We start from the raw sequence: 17,179 nt of genomic DNA, 5'->3' as shown, positions 1-17,179 counted from the left end.
AGCTCCGAGTGGACGCCTCTGGAAAGGTGCTCGCTCCAGCTCCCAAGACGCCGGCTGGTGACTCCAATCGACGCCCCTACCAGAACGACGACAAGTGCAAGGCCCCTATGCCGCCTTCCACCAGTCGGCAAGTAGCCACCATCGAAGACGAAGAGCCCGAAGAGCGGCCCGCGCCCAAGAAGAAGGGCGGCAGGCCGGCTTGGCAGCCAGCCTTCTACGAGAAAACTCTTGATGCCCCCTGCAAGTTCCACAGCGGCGCGAAGCCGTCCAACCACACGACCCGGAAGTGCCATTGGCTCACGCGGATCTCCAAGGGCGAGGGGCTGCTGCCGCCTCCACCTCCTGGCCCGCCGCCTCCAGCCCCTCAGCAGTCGGAGCCATTCAAGATGAGTTCCCAGATGAGCACGCCGCCTACGTCGTCTTCACGAGCCAAATTGAAGGCAAGCGCAGTCGGCGCCGACAGCACCAAGAAGTCAACGCGGTCGCCTCCAGCAACCCCGAGTTCATGCATTGGTCTGAGAAGCCTATCAGCTGGAGCCGGGCCGATCACCCAGAGGTGATGCCGTCTCCCGGCTCTTATGCATTGGTGTTGGACGCCACCCTCACGACAGAAAAGCGAGCTGCCTGTATCTCCCGTGTGCTGATTGATGGTGGGAGCAGCATCAACATACTATACCGCAACACCATGGAGAAGTTGAACATCAAGGCGAAGCAACTCATGCCAAGCCGGACTGTGTTCCATGGCATCGTACCCGGCTTGTCCTGTTCCCCAATCGGTAAGATCAAGATGGATGTTCTCTTCGGAGACAAGGATCACTTTCACCGAGAAGCGATTTGGTTTGAAGTAGTGGATCTAGAGAGCCCTTACCACGCCTTGCTTGGCCGATCTGCCCTGGCCAAGTTCATGGTTGTGCCCCACTACGCCTACCTCAAGATGAAGATGCTGAGTTCAAAGGGGATCATCACCATAACCGGAGACTACAAGAAGTCCACCGAGTGCGTTGCGGCCAGCAACCGACTGGCCGACTCCCTCGTGATTGCTGAAGAGAAGAAGATGCTGGACCGAGTCGTGGCCATGGCCGGCAAGCAGCCGGCCCTGTCTCCCAACCCCAAGGAAGATGATGCTCAGGGCTCCTTCCAGCCGGCCAAGGAAACAAAGAAGATACCTCTGGACCTTGAGAACCCGGAGAGGTTTGCTGTCATTAGTGCAAACCTGGACAACACAGGGGAAGGCGAGCTCGTTGACTTCCTCTGTGAGAATCGGGACATCTTTGCATGGTCCCCAAAGGACATGCCGGGTGTTCCGAAGGATTTCGCCGAGCACAGGCTACATGTCCGAGCGGACGCAAAACCAGTCAAGCAGCCTCTCCGCCGACTGTCGGAGGAGAAGAGAAGGATCATAGGAGAAGAGATAGCCCGGCTCCTGGCAGCCGGCTTCATTATGGAGGTGTTTTTTCCAGAGTGGCTTGCCAACCCGGTCTTGGTGTTGAGGAAGAACAATAAATGGCGTATGTGTATAGATTACACCAGCCTCAACAAAGCCTGCCCCAAAGATCCGTTTGCCCTACCACGGATCGATCAAGTGATAGACTCCACAGCCGGATGCGAGCTGTTGAGTTTCTTGGATGCTTAGTCAGGCTACCACCAGATCAAGTTGGACCCAGCCGACCGCCTGAAGACCGCCTTCATCACACCATTCGGAGCTTTCTGCTACCTGACTATGACATTCGGCTTGAGAAATGTCGGTGCCACTTTTCAGCGTTGCATGCAGAAATGCCTCCTCAAGCAACTCGGCAGAAATGCCCACGTCTATGTAGACGATATTGTTGTGAAGACGGAGAAGCGCGACACCCTGCTAGAAGACCTCAGAGAAACATTTGCCAACTTCCGCCGATTTCAGATCAAGCTCAACCCTGAGAAATGCGTGTTCGGAGTACCAGCCGGCCAGCTTCTAGGCTTTTTGGTCTCCGAACGCGGCATTGAGTGCAACCCAGTGAAGATCAAGGCCGTAGAGAGAATGGAGATTCCTACCAAGCTGCGAGACGTTCAGAAGTTTACTGGGTTCCTGGCCTCCCTAAACCGCTTTATCAGCCGGCTAGGGGAGAAGGCTCTCCCCCTGTACCGACTCATGAAGAAGTCCACCCCCTTCGAGTGGAATGACCAAGCAGACCAAGCTTTCCACGAGTTGAAGAAGATGCTGACCACACCGCCTGTCCTGGCAGCACCGACCGAGAAAGAGCCCATGCTCCTTTACATTGCTGCGACTAGCCAAGTGGTCAGTACAGTCATCGTGGTCCAACGCCCAGAAGAAGGCTTAGCTCAGTTAGTCCAGAGGCCGGTATATTATTTGAGCGAAGTACGGTCCACCTCGAAGCAAAACTACCCGGATTACCAGAAGATGTGCTATGGAGTGTACTTCGCCGCCAAGAAACTGAAGCCCTACTTTCAAGAGCATCCCATCACGGTCGTATGCACTGCCCCACTTGCCGAGATCATAGGCAGCCGGGATGCATCCGGCCGGGTGGCTAAGTGGTCCATTGCGCTGGCTCCTTACACGATCTTCTACCAGCCCCGCACCGCCATCAACTCCCAAGCATTGGCCGACTTCCTTGTCGACTGGGCCGAGACCCATTACCTACCGCCGGCTCCCGACTCCACTCATTGGCGGATGCACTTCGACGGATCCAAGATGCGCACCGGCTTGGGAGCCGGCATCGTCCTCACCTCTCCCAAGGGCGACAAGCTCAGATACACATTGCAAATTCATTTTGCCGCCTCCAACAATGTGGCCGAGTACGAGGCGCTCATACACGGGCTCCGGCTAGCCAAAGAACTCGGCATACGTCGGATCCTGTGTTATAGCGACTCGGATTTGGTGGTCCAGCATTTATCTGGCGACTAGGACGCCAAGGACGCAAACATGGCGAGCTATCATTCCTCGTCCAGCAAATCAGCGGATACTTTGAAGGGTGCGAGTTCCTCCATGTGCCACGGGCCGACAATGAGCAAGCAGATGCCCTGGCACGGACCGGCTCCACCCGACAAGCTATAGCAACCGGCGTCTCTCTCCAACGCCTCCTCAAACCGTCCGTCAAGCCGTCTCCAGAATCGGACTCCATCTTCATACCGCCTGCCCCTGATGCAGTCGTATCCGACTTGGGGAACCCAGCAGGCGGCTCGGGGACTTCGACAAGCGGCCCGGGGACTGTCGTAGTCGCACCCGGCTCGGGGACTTTAGAACCCGGCCCGGGGACTACAGCAGTCGGCCCGGGGACTGCAGCAGTTGGCTCGGGGACTGCAACGACACAACAGGCGGTGGCCAACTCCAACTCTTCACCACCCAACCCACCCACCCGGGTCACAGTAGCCGTACGGAAAACAGAACAAGTCACAGCTCCATCGTGGGCCCAGCCCATCCTCAACTTCCTAGTAAACAGAGAGCTACCGACTGATGAGATCTCGGCAAGACTAGTTCAACGCCGAGTCGGAGCATACGCAATAATAAACAGAGAACTTGGTAAGCGTAGCGTCACTGGAGTCTTCCAGCGCTGTGTCGAGCCAGAGAAGGGCATAGCAATCCTCAAGGATATCCACCAAGGCGAATGCGGCCACCACGCGGCCTCAAGATCACTTATCGCCAAAGCCTTCCGCCATGGTTTCTTCTGGCCGACTGCTTTGGAAGACGCCAAGGAATTAGTCAAATGCTGCAAAGGATGCCAAGTCTTCAGCTCCAAGCAACACCTGCCAGCTTCTGCACTCAAGACTATCCCCCTCACCTGGCCCTTTGTCGTTTGGTGGCTGGACATGGTGGGCCCATTCAAGACAGCCTGCGGCGGCATGACACATCTGCTTGTCGCCATGGACAAATTCACCAAGTGGATTGAAGCGAAGCCAATCAAGAAGCTGAACGGGCCGACTGCCGTGACATTCATCGCAGATATCACCACTCGGTATGGTATACCACACAGCATCATCACCGACAACGGCACGAATTTTGCCAAGGGATCACTGGCACGTTTCTGCGCGACACAGGGCATCCAACTGGACTTAGCGTCCGTTGCCCACCCGCAGTCAAACGGCCAGGTCGAGCGAGCAAACGGCCTCATCCTCTCTGGCATCAAGCCCTGACTGGTCATACCATTGGAGCGTTCAGCCGGCTGCTGGCTCGATGAGCTGTCGGCTGTCCTCTGGAGTCTGCGTACTACCCCGAACAAGTTAACCGGCTTCACTCCTTTCTTCCTTGTGTATGGTGCCGAGGCTATCATCCCAACTGACATCGAGTTCGACTCGCCTCGGGTCACCATGTACACGGAGGCGGAGGCCAAGGAAGCGCGAGAAGACGGTGTCGACCTGCTGGAAGAGGGCCGGCTGTTAGCACTCAGCCGGTCCGCCATCTACCAGCAGGGTTTGCACCGTTACCACAACCGGAAGGTCAAGCCAATATCCTTCCAAGAAGGCGATCTTGTGCTCCGGCTGATCCAGCGAACAGCCGGCCAACACAAGCTCTTGGCCCCTTGGGAAGGCCCATTCGTCATTAGCAAGGCCCTAGGCAACGACTCCTACTACCTGATCGACGCACAGAAGCCGAAGGCACGCAAGAGGGACGATTCCGGCAAGGAGTCGGAACGACCATGGAACGCCAATCTCCTAAGAAGATTTTACAGTTAAAAGCAGTATGTATCACGCTACCTTTTTGTATTAAGTACAAGACAACGGGCCCCCCGAGGCGCACTCGGGGACTACCCTCTTTTATCTATGAATGACGAGTGGCATACCCATGAATGTACTATTACATTTGATTTTCTATCTGGCACTGGGTTCGACTAGTCGGCCCGGGGTCTGGCCGCCTTGAGTTATATTAAAAGTTCTACCTGAAGTCAGACAAGTAGTGTGCCGACACCCGAGCCCTCTCTTATTGAAAGTCGCAGCTCGAAGAACCGACTGTCCGACTAGCAAGAGCCAAAGGCAGGAAAGGATGCCCACACGAAAAACGGCTAAGGACTAACGAACCTATATTACACAAGCTGGCCTCCCACCACACCTACCGGCTGTCAGAACAGCCGGCTGGCCGGCTTCCCAGTCACTTTGCTACAATCCAAGAAAGCTAGAGTACTTGCCCTCCCAACCGGCAGAGCACTTCTCCAGCCACAGACTACAGAGCATCTGTCCGGTTGGAAGGCGGCAGCCAAGGGAGGGCGGCAAAGGAAACATCTAAAGGATGAAAAGCAAGAACAATGGGAAGCCAAACACATGCATGATTATATTTACACAAAAGGCCTTCGAAAGGCCGGCACTTAACATAGTTTGAATACACCCCCAGTGGGTGGAACTGCGCAAATTTAACAGAATATTGTTCAAAGAGTAATAAAACAGGAAAGTAAAGGTGGCAGATTAGGCTAAGGGCGCAACAGGCGAGCCGGGCTGGTCGGTGGAGATGGCAGCGCTGGCTGGCGAGTCTCGGCTTGATCATCGCCGGCTGCAGGCGGTGCGCTCGCATGCGCCTTGTTGCTGGCGGCACGGTCAAGCTGAGGCTGGCCAGCTGCTCCACCATCTGGCACGGTGTATTCACCATCCTCCTCCTCCTCCTCCTCCTCCTCGCCCTCGTCGCTGGAGTCCATCTCCTCCGCCGAGTCCTCGCCATCTGCTGGGTTCAGCCCGAACCACTCCTTCGGCCGAGCAACGCCGTTATCGTCCACCTCAGGAGCAAAGGCGCTGGTGTCGGTGTAGTCGGCGATCGCCGAGGCATGCTGGATGATAGCCGGCCGCGCCGGCTCCAGCTCCATGTCGGCCTCCTCTCGCCAGGTGACCAGCTGGTCCAAGCTCAGCTCAGGATACCAGGCTTTGACGAACTCCAGCGCCCGCCTGGCGCCTGACCGAGCTGCAGAAGCCTCCCAGGCCTCGAAGCGGCCGGCCGCTACCTCCAGCCAGTCGGCAGTCCGACTGGGGGTGCGGGGAATCACCTCGCCGGGCCAGAGAGCTGCCAGCACTTGCGCCCCAACATGTTGAAGCCGGCGGAGCATGCGGTGAGCCGGCTGGAGGCGGGCTTGAATTGCCAGGAGCTGTTCCTCAAGCAACCGGCGAGCGTTCGGCGCGATCTCAACGCCAGCCTTCTTTGCGCCTCGTGGTGGGCCTCGACGACCTGGTTGGCGGCAGTAGAGTAACCAGGGAAGTACTCTGCATAAGAAAGAGAAAGAAGAGAAAAATACAAAGTTAGAGAATGAACCAAACGGCAAGCGGCAAGCAAGGAACGAAGAAGAAGGCGGCCTACCGTCAACCAAGTCTTCGATCTGGCCGTAGCCGTTGATCAACGACTGCCTCACCTCAGCCCAGCTCGCCGCCTCGGTCTCGTACTTGGCTTGGAGGGCGGCCTCGCTGTCCTACACCGCCTTCAGGGCCGCCTTGTGGCTCTCCTCCTGGCCTGCCAGCTTCTTGACCAGGCAGTCACGCTCCTGAGCCAAGGCGTCGAACTCGGCTTCCTTGGCGCGAAGGGCGGTCTGGGTCCCACCCAGCTGCTCCCTCAGGCTCGCATTGGCCTCTGCAGATATGGCAAAGAAGAAAAAAGCAATAAGAAAGAAGTCATCAGGAAAGATCCGACCCGACTGCTTAGCAGTCGGCCCGAATCTCGGGGACTACACCCAGTGGGTGCGCTAACGCGCCCCCACGTGAGATAGAAGATGAAGCACTTACTCCGGCTCTCAGTTAGATCAGCAGTCTTCTGGGTCAGCTCCCGAGCCTGGGAGTTGAAGGCAGCCGCACGGAGGTTGTGGTAGTCCTGCAAGTCGGACAGAGAAGCGAATGAGAACAAGATAGCAAACAAAGTCTACCAAGAAGTTCCAAGCCGCCTGCTCAGCAGCCGACTCGGAACTCGGGGACTACACCCAGTGGGTGCGCTGACGCGCCCCCACGGAAGAAACCAAGATCAAGAAGCAAAAAATGGGAAGACTCACCCGAATGGCCACCCGTGTCGCGAGGAACTCGTCATTATACTGCCTCAGCACTGCGGCCTGGGACTGAAGCCGGTTCCGGACTTCTTGCTCCGCCACATTCACCACGGCCGTCCCACCACCCGGCATCCACCCCGAGCTGGCGATGGTCGTCTCCACGTCCTGGGCCGACGAGCTAGAGCCCGCGGCCTTCTGCGGGTCCGGGGCCGAAGTTGCCTTCCCCGCGCGCTGGCGCGATGGCGACCGGACCACTAGGTCCATCCTCACAGCCAGCTCGCCTCCAGCCGATTGCGCAGGCGGCGCGTTAGGCCGGCTGCCTTGGGCCGCCCCAGTCGGCGATGGCGGTGCCGCCTCCCTCTCCTGGACGACGACGTCGTCCTCCTCCCTCTCCATCCCCGGCAGGTCGCCGCCGGCTTCCTCCGGCGGGGGCTCCGGGATCTCGGGCGCCGCGACACGCAGGGGGGTGACAAGCAAGGCCCCCTCCGCTGCCGCTGCGGCTGCAGCCTCCGCCTTGGCCTTGGCCGCCGTGTCGGCTTGTGCCTTCGCCGACTCCTCCGCCTTCTCCTGCGCCGCCTTGGCAGCGGCCGCCCTCAGCTCCTCCGCCTCCCGCTCCTCCCGCGCCTCCCGCGCATTCCGCTCCATTGCCGCCTGAAGCTCGGCACGAGGGTCCACACGGCGGGTATTTGCGGATCCTCCAGACGATCCAACCACGGAGGCGGCAGCTATCCGCTCAAGAGAGAGCGGAGCCTTGTTTTTTGAGTCAAGACAAGGATTCAGAAATCGACAAGAAAAGAAGGAATATGCAAGAGATCTACACTTACGCCGAAACCGTTTGCAGCTGCTTCACCACCTTGCGAAAGCGGGCCGCCTTCGCGGCGCTCGATGAGTTGGCCTGGGAGCTGCATGTCGGCACACAGGTGCCCCCCCAGCTGGTTGGGCTGGCAGCTGCATGTGAACGGCCGTGGAAGCTTGGTTGATGCGGGCCTGGCGGTGGCCCCGCTGGCGTCCTTGACGAGGGCCTTGTCGGGTGGCCCGGCAAGGGTCTTGCCGCGACGCGTTGTCGTCCCCGGCAAGGACCTTGCCGGGGGTCTGGTGGCCTTCCTCGGCAAGGATCGTGCCGAGGATCGTCATCTTCTAATCCTCATCTGATCTTGAATATGTCTTCACAAAGATCTGCATACCACCACAGAGGTTCCTTCCTGAGCCCTGGCCCCATGTGGATGATGGCGTTGGGGACCGTGGGCTCAAGGGTGGCTCGCTCTATTGGTGTGGGGCGAGCTGCCCCGGCAAGGGTCTTGCCGGGGCTGCTGAGGCTGCCCCGGCAAGGGTCTTGCCGGGGGAACCTGCTTCGTCCCTCTGCTCTTTGTGGTCTTGGCCTTGGCGTTGCTCTTATTATCTTGGGCTTCGGTCTTACCTTGGCTCATCTCCCCTGTTCTGCTTGGTGTGGCCGCGGGCGCGGCTCCGACTGCCCGTGCACAGGTAAAGGGGTACAAAAAACGCACCCCTCTTTTTGTACACCGACACCTTCGCACACATACAAGTGCTGCAGACCGTTTGTGATTTGTTGGGTATCACCGACGGTTGCCGCAAGAGTGATGTGTACTTTTCGTTTGGGATCCCACACGTTTTCTGAAAAAAATTACGACTGGGATTGTATTTTACATTAGGCACGGTTTACTCCCAGTTCTCGTGTGCGATAACGCGATATCACAACTGGTTCCGGAGACCCTATGCACACGTAGTAGCGCTGCAAATTGTTTGCGATCTGTTGTGCATCACTGACGGTTCCGCTATGATTGACGTATGCTTTCCGATGTGGATCGCACACACTCATTTAGTTGAACCGTGTGCGGAGCAATTGCCAGGTTAAAACAAAAATATCCCATTTTGAATCGGCATGCAAAAGGAAAATTCGCCACAATATTCAATTGAACAAATAAACAAAAAATATCATATTTTGAATCAGCACGCAAAAAGAAAATTCGCCAGAATATTCAATTGAACAAATAGTGTCCACAGGAAGAACAGTCATCAGATTTCGCAACAATTGCAATTGAACATATGGTAGCCAAATTCCAATGATTTGTCCACACATATATGCATTACATAATTAATCATAGTGTATGAAATACAAAGACCTCATCAGATGGAAAACAATGGATCCATGCGTTATATGTTTAGCGGCTAACTCTTACTCAATGTTTCAGGAGAAGGCATGCTGAAATCTTCATCATCACCAGTGGGATTGATGTAGTGATCCAGGAAGAAGTCGCTGATAAATCTCCGAACCATCAGCAATTCACCAGTCGGGAGCGGTTCAGGAGTCCTCGGTTTTAAGATGAGCAGCAGTATTTTTAAGATCAGAATGTGCCATATGAGAGGAGTTGAAGATATTAACTAAGATAGACTTACTGGTACTAATTCGCGAGGATCGTCACAACTATCAGCAGATTTGCAGATGGAGATCATGTGTCTGCAAACATAGTATCCACAAAGGTTTGTCCCTGCTTCTTGCTGAGGACACTGATTTTTTTGTACAGAATTAGTCATCTATTTGTCCGATTAGGAACAACCTAATAGGTGTTATATGTATTATATTTTCTTTGGACAAAATAGAAAGAGGTTTAATTAGAAGCTTGAACATTTGACTAGCGTAAGGAAAGGTATTTGTAGACTGTTGGATAAATTTTCCGAAAATAACGGGTTTCGGTGTGTTACCGGTGAAACGATCTCATGTTGCAGAGGTAGTTCCCTCTTGAACAAGTTCCCTGGTTTAGTTTTCCACATTGCGAGCACACTTCAAATGATTATGAATTTTGACAACATCAATTATTGAACCAGATATGAATGCAAATTCATTTCAACATCATAGAATTCAATACCTATCCATGAATTGCTGAAGATATGACCGATCCTGAGCATTTGTTGACTCTCTGAGAGAATCGATGTAGTAAATTGTGTTCTTGTGCTACATATTAAGAAAACCATGAACTTACAAATTATGTCGAAATATGAAAGGCAATAAATGTATGCGTGGTTGTTTACTTGACTTACCCTTCATGATATGGCCAGAGAAATGATTCTTCATGGGACGTGTTTTCGAAGAGACGGACGACCGTGTTAACGGCCCAGTCCCGTCGGTCCTTACCAAGTATTGTTGTGCCATTTGCTAATTCAGGATCTATGAAATACACACTCTCCCTTTTAGTTCTCTGCGCGTTCAATCCCCTGAGAGGAATAAAATGCAGTTAGCTGTTTATCATTTACAGCCTTGTATGGAGAAGTTGATCAGAGTTTGTTAAGTACTTACAAAATCAGGCATCTAACAAGAGTAGCATCGAGCACGTTGAAGTTGAAGAAGAGATGTAAGTCCTCGAAACTCACATCGATGGAACCAGCATCGTGTCGGAAATTATCTCTGCTGTAGTGGACTAGCAAACCATGATGACCTGCTGACATTGGATCCATGCAATATTCATGTAACTCGCGGCAACTGGAGCTGCACTCATCAAAGTATTCGCCAACAAGAAATGGCTGGCCATGGACGTAATTGCGTGCTTGAAGTACGTCTGCTTTACTTTTAACAAGAAACAAACGTACTTCTTCATCATCCATGGCGTCAGAAATAATATTACTCCCCGATTCGAACAAGCTGCTATTAATTTGGTTCTAGGTGATGAGTGCTTTAAGTAAGAGGCAATTGTTCTCTTTCCTCTTCACTTTCCCACCACGCTTCCTCGTGGTCGTGGGTGTAGCCTTTTTGGCCACTTCCTTCTTGGTACGTGAAGCATTTCTAGCAGAACGTCTAGTTGCCTGCAAGGTAGACTGCCGAGCAAACGGTGAAGCTTGGACGGACTGCTTAGCAGATGGTTTATCTACGCCGGATAGCTGAGCTGGCGGTGCTGCTCTGACAGACTGCTGGGTTGTAGGAGCAGAGGCATCGGACTACTGACCATGCGTTGAAGCTTTGTCGGGTTTCTGCGTAGGTGGTGCCAACTTGTCGGTGTGCAGAGGAGGCCGTGCCAACGTGTTGGTTTGCTGAGCAGGAAGTGCTGACGCATTGGTATGCTGATCACGCGACTGCGGACCGATGGACTGATGAGCAGTCGGTTCTGGACCTACAGACTGCTTAGCAGGCGGTTCCGAAGCATCAGACTGCTTAGCAGTCTATTCCACCAGGTTGGTCTGCTGAGCATGTACTATAGCTGGGTCTTCCCTGCTGCTTCAACAGCTGGCATCTGAACCGGTGGTACGTCTTCAGCAGTTGTAGGCCTTGCCACTGGCTGCTTTGGGTCGGAGGATGACATGGCCTGTATGCCACAAAGTCAGGCCGGCTGATCACTGGTTGATGCATCAGCCCGCGAGAGCTGCTGTGGCAAGGAGAGCTTCACCGGTTGAGGGGCGACACTGGTTTCTCTTGGCGGGGCTTCAGGGATATCATCGATGAACTCTATTTCCTTTTGTGGCCACTGGATGTGATGTAACAGTGTTTCTCCCAAGGTCCTTTGCTAATTGAAGTCTCCTATGACATTCTTCAGGGCAAATTCATTGAATCCAGGCTTTACTTCAGTCACGTAGCGCTTCACACAGTTCGGCTTCAATGGCACATTGTCCAAGAAGAGGCCATCTTCCAAGAAGGGTGGGCAAACCCAGGCTGTTGCACATTTTAATGTACCTTCATAATGTGTAAGCACGCCCTTCAGTCTGTCTTTCATTCCAGATAGATCAGATATAGCATCATCACGAGCATGCAGTCTCAGTGTCGCTGGGGTCACCTGATGCACAGCTAGTCTTGTGCAGTGTTGTTGCGCAATAAGCAGCATCCTCCATGCCCGCGTCCCCTCCCATCAGCTGGCTATCTGTTAGTGTTAGAGTCTTCTACATCATCATTGACTCCTCAACATCCTTTCGAACAGCCGGATAAATCTCCTTCCTCAACCTTTCAAACAATGCATTCTGCTTCATTTCACTCCTCGTTTTTTCATGCTGAGCCTCTCTTCTTTGCTGAGTGTGAAAGCCCTCTTGTGCGGGACATTAACACCTATACCCCTTGCACGGCCAGGGGGCTCTTTTCTTTCTAGAGCAATGGACAAAATGTCACATGGCCCTGAGTTCCTGTAGAACCTTCCAGGGATCTTGGATGCCTCTAACATCACGTCATATAGTTTGGCATCACGTGAGTTTTCAAAGTAATAAGTTTCGTCATCACGCCTCTTTGCACGTGCCCGCAAGTAGTCTCTAGCGCGTTCACCCCTGATTTCACTAAAGGCCGGATTCCCACCTGCCGCTACTTCTTCTTTATCCTCCTGTTCCCATATCAGTTTCATGTCGTAGTATCCTGCCACACCCATACGGTGGGGGTGTATGTTCTTCTTATGAAGTTCCGATTGCTTGAAACTCTTCTCAGCAAACTCTTTAGTTGCTTTGACCCTTTTGAATTCTGCCCAGTCTGCCTTTGTAATTTGGGGGTATGCGGGGATTGTGTCCTTTCCTTCACTCAAGTACTTCTTGGATAGCACGTGCTTCCAGTTTCTCCAAGCATCCCTAGCCTTCTTCACTGCAGGGTGTTCCACCTGCATTCTCCACTGTTCTGCAACGTTGAAGTGATCCATGATCTCCCGGACTATCCTTCGCCGTGTTTCTGTGTCAGCCTTCCGAAACCCCGGCAGATTAATGTTGAGCCTTGCCCTGCCAACAAGTCCACACACACTCCTGAACCTCATGCATGCTTTATCTAGTTTAGTTGGAGCCCAAGACTTTAAAACAATCTCGGTTACTTCATATACACCTTTAGGCTGGTGTGTGGGCTTCCTTGGAGCATTCCTCCGTGTCCTGACCGGAAGGGTAATTGTTGCAGCTCTATCCCGTTCAAGACTACTTGATCCCTCACAATCTGCTGAAGACCTAGGGTTCTCTGAATCAGATGAAGATACATGGACTGAAGCATGAGTGTTGTCGTTGCTACTCGGCATCTACATAGAACACATGCGAAACTCGGGAAAGGGGGATAAGCATAAAACCAACAACTTGGTATCAAGCTTTCTAAACATGCCATGCAATAATTTAGAAAATGTACAGCTAATTTGTTAAGTTTGTGTGACTCGGGCGCCCGCGATCTGTAAATAGGCAGTAACTTATTAAAACAAATACAACTTATATGTAGTAAGGAAGGTAGATAATGAACATATATACGCTCTCCGTTATTTTATAGCCAATTTGGGAACATACGGAACGAAATTAGAAAAGGGATTGCGAGGAAATATGCCTCACCGCGATGGAGAGCAGTAACTAACAGGCTTCTTAATGCAAACCCGGCCGGACCATAGGAGAGGCAAGGGTTACTGCATCGATATGCTCGAGGGTGGCTGGCGATCAAACGAAGACGGCGAGGCGCAGGCCGCCGCGTGTTGGGAACGGCAGTGGAGGTAGGCTTGACGCCGAAGAGCGGGCACACGGCCGGGGTGAGCACGGCGGTGCTGGAGAGGGTTCTGCTGTGGATCTGGGGGAGGGGGAGCTGGCAAAGGAGATTGGGTGGACTAGTTGAGTGAAACCCAGGCGGACGGTAGGGGTGTTGGGGACTCCGGGTGTTGGCGGCCTAGGTGAAAAGGGTGAAAATATCCCTGGTCGACGCGCGCGCGGAAAGGCCTATGCAAACGGTTGCCTCTAAGCGCTCGTGTGCACAAACAGAATAATTTCGTTTGAAATGAAGACGTACTAATTTTGAAATGAAGACGTGAGTTCATCGTTTCGCCTCTAAATTTTTCCCACGTAAAGCAATCACAATTATACCACGGGTTTGATTTGCTAGCGCATTTCAGGTCTCGTGTGCTATATGTTTTTTGGAATTTACCGTGCATTTTGGCATATAAATCAATTCCTAGCCGGACTGCATTTCCTGTCGAAAGGGTTGAGGATTGCCGTTCGATCTAGGAGCATCCAACGGTGCAGACGTACTTTCCATGGGGTTTGGGTTCTGGCCAATCAGAACGCACGACTGAGATCGTGCGTGCAGCAAAGGGGGGGCATCGACCACGGTTTGGTAGGCACACGACTTTCGTGTGTGAACCGTGTGCTATTTGAAAGCATTTTTTGGGAGGGGCTATCTGAAAACATTTACATGTGCTGTTGAAAGGGATGAGGATCACCGTTCGATCAAGGAGAATCCAACGGTGCAGATGTACGATCCGTGGGGTTTGGGTTCTGGCCAATCAGAACGCATGACTCAGATCGCGCGCGTGGTAGAGGGGGGGACATCGGCCACGGTTTAGTGGGCACACGGATTTCGTGAGTGAACCGTGTGCTCTTTGAAAACCACCTAACATCATATTTTGGTTCGAATGAAAACATGAGTTCATCATTTCGCCTCCAATTTTTTCCACGGTAATAAATCACGAGTATAGTGGAGAGTATATATGATACTAGTGTATGATACTACCTTTAATTAATTATAGCGCATAGTATAATACATAGAGTATAGTATCATAGATCATATTTATTGCCATGCATGACACAAATTAGCATTGCATTTAACATGATACAGTATCTACCTATATATTACTCTAACCCTCTCTATATATATTTAATTCTTTGCCACATCAGCATACTTGCTATTTCCGAGTGCATGACATTGTCGACTATGACACCACCGCTATGGCCAGCCTTATATAGTGGGGAGTATCATATACTATATATAGTATCATGCAATACTAGTGTATAATACTACGTACGTACCTTCATAGTGCATATATAGTATCATAGAGTAGTATATATCATAGATGACCGTATTTATGGCCATGCATGACACAAAGTAGTATAGCATTTATTATATACTAGCACATATGCCTGTGCGTTGCAACGGGAGAGAAAATTATCGTGTCCCCCAAAACATTCACCAGCGCGACACACCAACCTCTAAACGATGGCAAATCTTAACATGCTCCCTCTTACCCCTTCTTTTTACATGTGAGGTAAGAAGCTAAGAGTTAGTCAAGCCACTAATTAATGATATCAACGACTCAGATCTATTATATATTCTTACCTCTCATGTGAAAAGAGGGGGTAAGAGAGAGCATGCTAAAACTGTTCCTGGATGATGCCACCCAACAATGGTAGTGGGGCAAATGAGGTGGGCTCCTGCCCGATGTCGCCCAAGACAGAAGCGCATCAGTGCGGGCGTCGGCTAGTTCATGCGGTAGCTGGTGAAGATCTGATGCTATGTTGTGTGCATGCACGCACCTTGTACACGTACAACACCCGCCCATCTAATGCTACCGCCTTGGACACGGCTCTTGGACAATTTCATATGTCTAGGTTATCAATGAGAACTTTCATCGAAAAAATGGAAAGGGTCACGATAATTAGGGCGTCTGTCTGTATTGAAGTACACGGTAGCATCAACATTGACGACGCGCCGAGATGTTGAGACTGCTTCCACTGAAGCTTGAGCCAAAGGATATATATAGGCATTCCTTAAAAGATGTCTTCAGACGTAGTACTAATTAGAAATCAATCCGATATGAGTGGTGTATGATCACATTGCATGCACATGAGATGTCCATGAGGGTGCGAGTCATGGAGGCAAGGACAAATCGGGGAAGGATGATAGAGGTCCCACATGTGCTCCATGAACTCTTGGACGTAGAGTTAGATTTGTACCTTACCTGGAATTACTATTCTCCTAAATTTTTAAATATATTTTTCTCTTGATTTGTAGGCCTTTTTTTGTAAGTGAGAGAAAGAACAGTTTAGGTGTCGAACACTTTGATCATTAAAAGTCAAAACACATCCAGAATAAGGATGTGCGGCATGACGAAAAAAGGTTAAGTAATATACGACGGAACGAGAAAACGACCTTTCGATGAGCAAGGTATATGCCCAACTCAGTGGGCTTGTGGAGCGAGCAGCTTAAAAAAAGTTTTGTCAAGAAAACTCTTTTCCACAATAAGACCGCGAGGGTTATTTCTCTCTTGTACTAATTCCTATTAGGAACGCCTACGCGTAGAAATAGTGGGCTGGCACAACATTGTACCTTATTTTTTTTATCTTCTTTTATGTTTTCCCCTTGCTTGCAACCTGTTTTTTCTTCAGTATTTTTGGTTTTCCTTTTTCTTCAGCCTGTTTTCATTCTTCCACTTTCATTGTTTTTTCTTTGTTTTTTATGATTTCCTTCACTTTTTTCCTTTCAGGTTTCATAAAAAAAAATCTTTTTTCAACACGTGCCTACTTTTTTCACATATAATGTACAATTTCTTATACATAAGGGAAATTTTTATTGTGTGTGTTTAATATTTTCTAAATACATGGTTAACACTATTTTAACATTTTCTTACACCTTGTACATTGGTTTGTATATATCAGGAACATTTCTTTATACATGTTTAACATTTTTTAAATAGATAATTACATTTTTAAATAAATGTTTGATGTCTACTTTTTTTCAACACATGTCTACATTTTTTAATACACTTTGTGCATACTTTTATGCATGTTTAACATTTTTATCATATATGATTAACATCTTGTCGTATATACGTTTTGATGTCTATTTTTTTACATATTGTACATTTTCTGTGTACATATGAAATACTTCATTATACAGGTTAAAATTTCATGGAACATATGTTTTGATGTCCACTTTTTTTAAAACACATTGTACAAATTTTATATACATCTGAAGCATTTTTATATATTTTTAACATTATATAAATACATGATTAACATTTTCATCAAATACTTGTTTTGATCGCTATTTTTTCATACACATTGTACATTTTTTTTGTAAAACAATTTGTATACATGTTTAAAAGAATCAAATACATGATTTACATCTTTTTAAAGTGTAATTAATACTTTAAAAACGTAAAAAAAATAAAAGGTGACGTAAAAAAAACAATTTGTATACATGTTTAAAAGAATCGAATCAGTCTATGCAACAAGTTTTTTTTCTCTATTTCTAAAACGGACGAATGACGTACAAAAATCCTGTGTGACGAAAAAAAGGTGGAGAAACGCTCCTCCCTTTAATATTATATATATATATATATATATATATATATATATATATATATATATATATATATATATATATATATATATATATGTTACGGTATCTACCGATGTTACACATCATCATATTTGCTATTCCCGAGTGCATGATATCGACTATGATACCCCATTATGGCCACCCTAATAAGGCTGGTCATAATATGGGAGTATCAAGCGGTATGATGCATGCC

The sequence above is a fragment of the Aegilops tauschii genome, chromosome 2 (genome assembly GCF_002575655.3).
Source record: "Aegilops tauschii subsp. strangulata cultivar AL8/78 chromosome 2, Aet v6.0, whole genome shotgun sequence".
Taxonomy (NCBI): Eukaryota; Viridiplantae; Streptophyta; class Magnoliopsida; order Poales; family Poaceae; genus Aegilops; species Aegilops tauschii.
Note: the sequence above shows the minus strand (reverse complement) of the source record.